This window comes from Chanodichthys erythropterus, chromosome 15 (genome assembly GCF_024489055.1).
Source record: "Chanodichthys erythropterus isolate Z2021 chromosome 15, ASM2448905v1, whole genome shotgun sequence".
In the NCBI taxonomy this organism is placed as follows: Eukaryota; Metazoa; Chordata; class Actinopteri; order Cypriniformes; family Xenocyprididae; genus Chanodichthys; species Chanodichthys erythropterus.
The window spans coordinates 14832116-14838896 of NC_090235.1; positions in this window are offsets into that span (position 1 = coordinate 14832116).

A 6781-nucleotide genomic window follows, 5' to 3' on the forward strand; every position below is an offset into this window, starting at 1 on the left:
CCAAAAGTACTAACGGACAAATAAAATAGATAACTTAGGTCTAGTTACTTGTACATTTGTTTATTTACATTCATTCATTTACTAACATTCATGTAAAGTGTTGACAACAGTGAATTCTACATAATAGCACACACACATCACTCAAGATGTATATTTCATATTGTGATGTACTCATTAGCTGCAATACTTATTGAATATTTTCCTGTCAGATGTTAAATAAACATTTAGTAATCGACTTTATGATGTATATGGTTTGGAATTCATGTAAATCCACTTTGGAGATGAACGTGTGTTTATTGAACCTCAGCTGTACACAATAAAACGTGTTTTTACAGCAAAATCACAACTATACTACACTGACTAGCGTCTTTACACCTCTACAGTAGTTCAACAAATGCGATTTTAACACAAGGAACCAAGTTTTTCTCCTCCGTGTTCGAGCGTGACGTATCCTCTCCCGTGGCCTCCTGGGATAGAAGAGTGTCCATCGGATGAACACTTCAGAATCTGGGCGGGAGCAGTAGATCATCCGGGAACTTCTCGACTACTCTTTTATGATTACTGAGGATTTCGGACATACTGCTCCTTTCACGTACTATTTTCCCCTACTATATAGTAGGTAAGTAGGCATATTCGGACGCACTTTAAGTAGACGCACGTCCGAATCTCGCGAGAATAAGACGTCACCCAGGTAATTCTCGCCTACTTTTTTATGAATACTTCGGATTCGGACATACTTTTTTGCTCGCCTACTGCTTTTCCCCTACTATATAGTAGAGAAGTAGGCGGTTTCGGATGCAGCCCCTGATTCTCCTATTCATATCTGACTGATGATGATGATGATGATGATGAGGATCAGGTTTGATCAGATCAGAGGGAAACACGATCTCATGGGTTCAGTCAGTTGCAGACGGTGTGTGACGGTCTGATCCTGACAAGATCTTCTCTTTTCTTCAGTGATTCTGCTTGTTAACAGCAGGTGTTCATCACTAATGCTCATTCATCACTTAATTAATCACTTAATTATCTCATTAACATTAACTCTGCTTCAGTGTTGCTTTAACACTATTTAGAGAGGGACCATATGCACTCTGAGCAGAGCTGATGTAACTCTGGTGATTTTGCTGTGTAATTTCTTTAGTGACTACAGACTGATTAAAAGAACATTTGTGAATGTCTCGCAAGTTGTTTGTTAATGCTAGCTGTTTTTGCATCTAATGGCCATGTGCAGTGTGTTGCTGTTCAACCGCAATGTTTATGTGATTTGTGAGTATTCAAGTAACATTGTTTGTAGTTTAACTGAATTAAATTGCCTTAAAATGATCTCATCGTTGTGTTTAGTGACTCATATATATTTATAAATGGTTTGTGTTTCTCTGTATAGGTTATTAGGCTAAGTGTCTGAATTAAACAAAAAATCGCTTCAGTGATGAAGAATCGGATGTTTTGAGTTATTCCATGCGCCCTCTGAAGTTGATTGAAGCCTTTTTCAAGTTTGGCCAGACATTGAGTCTGAGAACCCCTACATCACTCAATCATCCATCAGATATGTTCAGAAGAATTAGAGTTTGACTTTAGAGTAGAGCTGCAGCTGATCGACGTGTACAGTATTATTGCAGCAAATTCCCATCACAGGTGTGTGTTTCTCTCGTCTGATGTGTTTCTGTTTCCTATAAAGAGACGCCCTGATTCTCCTAAACAGATCTGACTGATGATGATGATGATGATGATGAAGTAAAGAATGTGTGCTGAGGATCAGGTTTGATCGGTTAAGAGGGAAACAGAAACTCTTCACTGATGGGGTTTGATTCTAATTGGTTTTAATCCACTATCTCCAGTGTCACTGCATGTGTAGCATTATGATTTAATTACTGGAATAATCATTACAGCAGCTTAAATCAGGCACTCAAATAAACTCTCACATCAGCCCGTCTTTTGTTCGTTCTCCAGCATGTTTTCACACGTGTGTCTTGTTGAGGAGAGATGTTGTTACTGAGTGATCAGACTTTAAAGAATAAAACAGGTCAATAAAATCCCACAGATTCCTTCATCATCATTGAAACATGTTTAGATGAATGGGAGTGTCAGAGTTTCACTTGATAGGAAACAGAAACACTTCCTGCGACATTTTGAGAAACACACAATAAAACTGATTCAGATTTACTGGATGTAGAGTTACTTTAAGAAACGTGAATGTATGAAATGTGTTGTAAAATTCATGTCACATTATGCACTATACCAGTAAGGTTCTTCCTTCTTGTTTTCCAGCACAAATATCTAAATGTTCTTAAACCAAGATGAAGCAAAGATTGTCTTATCTGTCTCATGCAACCAGATTTCATCACTGATTCTGATTTGAAAACTCCTGAAGTCTGAGTCTGGCTTAAAGTCTGCACAGGAAACAGAAATTAGTCATCTTTATTTCTATAGATCTTTCGATTGTTTTCTTTACAGTATTAAACAGGAAAACTACGTTTATTTGTGTGATGATGATAAAGTGTAACTTTGAAGGAAACTTGATTCCTCATGACACTAAGACTGTGTCTGAAATCACATCCTTCTTTACTATATTGCTTATAATTTGAAGTTTTAGATAAAGCAGAAACACTACTATGAAGTGCACGTTTTCCCAAAACAGATCGGTCGTCATTACGAGAGCTGTAATTTAGTATTATAGCATTTTGGTCCAAGGCAATATCTGTGCATCTTAAAACTGCCATTGAACTATACTGCACAGACCATAAATCATCACAGATCATTACTATAGTTTATTTCGGGACACTTTTGCCTCTGTTAACTCAGAACGGGAACACAAAAATGAGAAAGATTTGATTATATTGAACGAAATGGTCTAAAAAGACTAATTTACGAAGGGTTCAGTTGATTGTGGGAATCAGTATCTCATGCAGTGTTGTACACAGATTTCAGCAAATATGCCATGCATACAGAAAATCTTCATACTACACACAGTATAGAAATAGTAAGAGTAGTATGATAGTGTGCATTTTGAACACAAGAGTTAGTAAACACTACTGGGTCATGTGATGCTCACCCGTCTCCACCATCACAGGCTATAATTAACCACCTGTATAACGTTACATCAAACATTCATAGTGATTACTAATGATTTGCTCTTATCATCAGATCGTGGTTGTATCTCTCTATTAGTGTTACTGGATCTTAGTGCTGCATTTGACACTATTGATCACAATATTCTTCTAAATAGACTCGAAAACTATGTTGGCATTAGTGGAATTGCATTGGCATGGTTCAAATCATACTTATCTGACTGTTATCAGTCTGTAGTAGTTAATGAAGAGATGTCGTATCGATCACAGGTTCAATATGGGGTACCACAAGGCTCAGTACTAGGACCGTTGCTTTTCACTCTGTACATGCTACCCTTGGGAGATATCATTAGGAAGCATGGTGTTAGTTTTCACTGTTACGCTGATGATACTCAGCTCTATATTTCTTCACGCCCTGACGAAACTTACCCATTCACAAAATTAACAGAATGTATAGCTGATATAAAAAACTGGATGACCAGTAATTTCCTACTACTAAATTCAGAAAAAACAGAGATGCTCTCAATGCATCTCAATGAAGAATGCAGAACAGTTAGTTCATGCGTTCATGACCTCAAGGCTAGATTACTGTAACGCTCTACTGGGTGGTTGTTCCTCCCGCTTGATAAATAAACTACAGCTCGTACAAAATGCAGCAGCTAGAGTTCTTACTAGAACTAGGAAGTATGACCATATTAGCCCAGTTCTGTCATCACTGCACTGGCTTCCTGTTAAACATCGTATAGATTTTAAAATCTTGCTAATTACTTACAAAGCATTAAATGGTTTAGCTCCCCAGTACCTGAGTGAGCTCTTAAAGCATTATAGTCCTTCACGTTTATTGCGATCTCAGAATTCAGGCCAGCTGATAATACCTAGAATATCAAAATCAACTGCAGGCGGTAGATCTTTCTCCTATTTGGCACCTAAACTCTGGAACAATCTTCCTAGCATTGTTCGGGATGCAGACACACTCTGTCAGTTTAAATCTAGACTAAAAACGCATCTCTTTAACCTGGCATACACATAACACATTATCAATTTATATTTTCAAATCCGTTAAAGGATTATTAGGCTGCATAAATTAGTTCAGCCGGAAACGGGAACACTTCCTATAACACCAGATGTACTCGTTACATCAGAAAAAGAATGGCATCTACGCTAATATTAGTCTTTCTGTTTATCCCGAGGTTTACTGTAGTCAACCGGATTCGGGCCGTATCCAGATGAGACCGAGGACCGGTGCCTTGACACGACCACAACGCAGCCCTGTATCAGCAGAGATCGAGTCGACTGGATCATCCATTGTGAAGACATCATCGACACGACAGCCAGTGCCACAGTTTCCTCAAAATTATAATCACGATTATTAATCATGTTTATTCTATCAAAAGAGTAATGAAACTATGGCTATTTTGCAAGTTCTTTACCAACCTACACTTCACCCAAAAGGCCTGTAGGTGTCACAAAGACTTAAATTTAACCAACTATGATAACTTCGTTAGATGGTAAATCAATACAAAACATGGTTTTGGTGAGCGCTTTGTAATATGTATTCACATTAGATTTTAAAGCGACAAAATTTGTTTGCAATAAGACAAACCAGATTCAAATTGCCCGGCAAATTCGTAAAGCAAAGAAAAATCATTTCTAGCTGATCAACATTATGAAAACTGGTGAAACCTTTAGGAACTTCAAAAGATAAAACAGCGAAACTCCTAATATTACTTCCAATATTTCCAAATTATGTTCATTTTCATAGAGTGGGCCAATATCGTGACGATTATTTAAAATCAATCGAGAGAAGCAGATATCGTTATCGTGATTAAAATACGATTAATCGTGCAGCCCTAATTTAATTTAATTTGACTTGACATTTGATATTCAACAGTATCCTTGACATTTATTCAACAGTGCTTTTGATCTGCCTGCATTGACACTATTCTTTAAAAGGAAAAATTATATACCAATTATCAATGTAAAGCTGCTTTGACACAATCTGCATTGTAAAAAGCGCTATATAAATGAAGGTGACTTGACTTGATTAGTGGGATTTTTTTTAATGTTATTTATTCATGTATACAGGCTTTAAATGTTTAGGTTTTTATTTGACTTTTTCAAACACATTTAAATGCTCATCACTGCAGTGTTGTGTGTGTTTCAGGTCTGATGTGTTTCTGTTTCCTATAAACTGACGCCCTGATTCTCTGAAACATATTTGTCTGATGACGATGAAATCAATAACCAGTTCTGTTCATTACAGTTCCTGAAGAAATACTCAAAATCCAATGGAAAATAACTCTAATTGAACAATCTGCAGGTTTCTATCCCTGAATCCACTCACTTCTGTCAGGGATTATGATGTTTTAAAGTGAACATTCCCAGAATTCAGAGCGATTTCAGTGTGTTTGTGTGTTTGTTTCACAATGAAACTGAGAGCCCAACCCTTACACCACAGATTCTGAACATCAGTCAGTCACAGAAGAATCAGTGTGACTTTAAACTACAATATTGACTTTTAATATGAATGTAATGTGAGGTGAATCCCCATCACAGCAGTGTTGCTCAAAAACACTCCTATAAAGTGTTTTGATAAACATGAACACATTCATCCTCCTCAGAACTGAACCAGATCATGATCAGATGTGGAGATTTGACACCACTGTGATCATTTTAGCTTGTGTTCAGAAAGTTATCAAGGCATTGACTTTGATTAAAATGAAATGAATTAAAGACCGGCTCAAGGAAGTGCCGTCAGTCGTTGTTCATCACCCGACGAAAGTGAATCAAGACGAACAGCATTGTTTGGTTTGACACTGATGGAACAGGTTTAGGAAATAAAATAAAATGATATCACTGAATAAGAGACACACATGTCCAGTTGTGTTTAAAGACGGTTTATTTTCTTGAAAGAGAAGGTCAGCAGATCCTGATGGTGAGGAGATATTCTTCCTCTCGTATAGCCTCGTCTCTCAGTGTTTTCTCTCGATGATGGTTTCTCCTCGTGTGGAGCATTCTTAGACTGGTTCATCTTCTGTCTTTGGGTGAGGCCCTCCGGTCACGTACCAACACCCTTTACTATTATATTCTGAATTCTTTAAATATATTAAATATTCCATTAAACCACACCTTTAAAGGGCGTGGCCTCAGCACACTATAAAAGAGCAAACTCACCTGCTATAAAGAAAACACTAAAGAAAAAACTGGACTATGAATAATCAAAACATTAACACAAATCATTTGTATCCTAACAGCTTTAAGGAAACAAAAGATTTTATAGGACACTCATCTCGGGGCAGGAGCACCAATACTGATCTAGAAGCAGTAGAAACAGACTCGGCGGGTCTATCAATCGAGAGCGATCGTACTATAGGCAGGCATACAGCAGTCCCTCATCAAACAGACAAGTTAGTCCAGATGGTCTCGGGTGCTCCTGCCCCGGGAGTTTCTGCGGCGGCAGCTACGGTGAGGGATTCTGATCAGTTTAACCTTTAACTGTCACATTCTCCTTTTACAGCACAGATCTTCAAAAAATGAAAGTGTAAAGAAGCTTAAGTTTACTGTAAAGCAAATGCACAGAACTAAATGTTCTAGTTAATGAGTAATGAAAGTAATGAAATGATGCGACATTTGAGTCTTCCAGGTAACTCCCATTTTTTAACACAAAATATATATATTACAAAATAACTTGGCTAGAAAGTCAAAGCCATGTG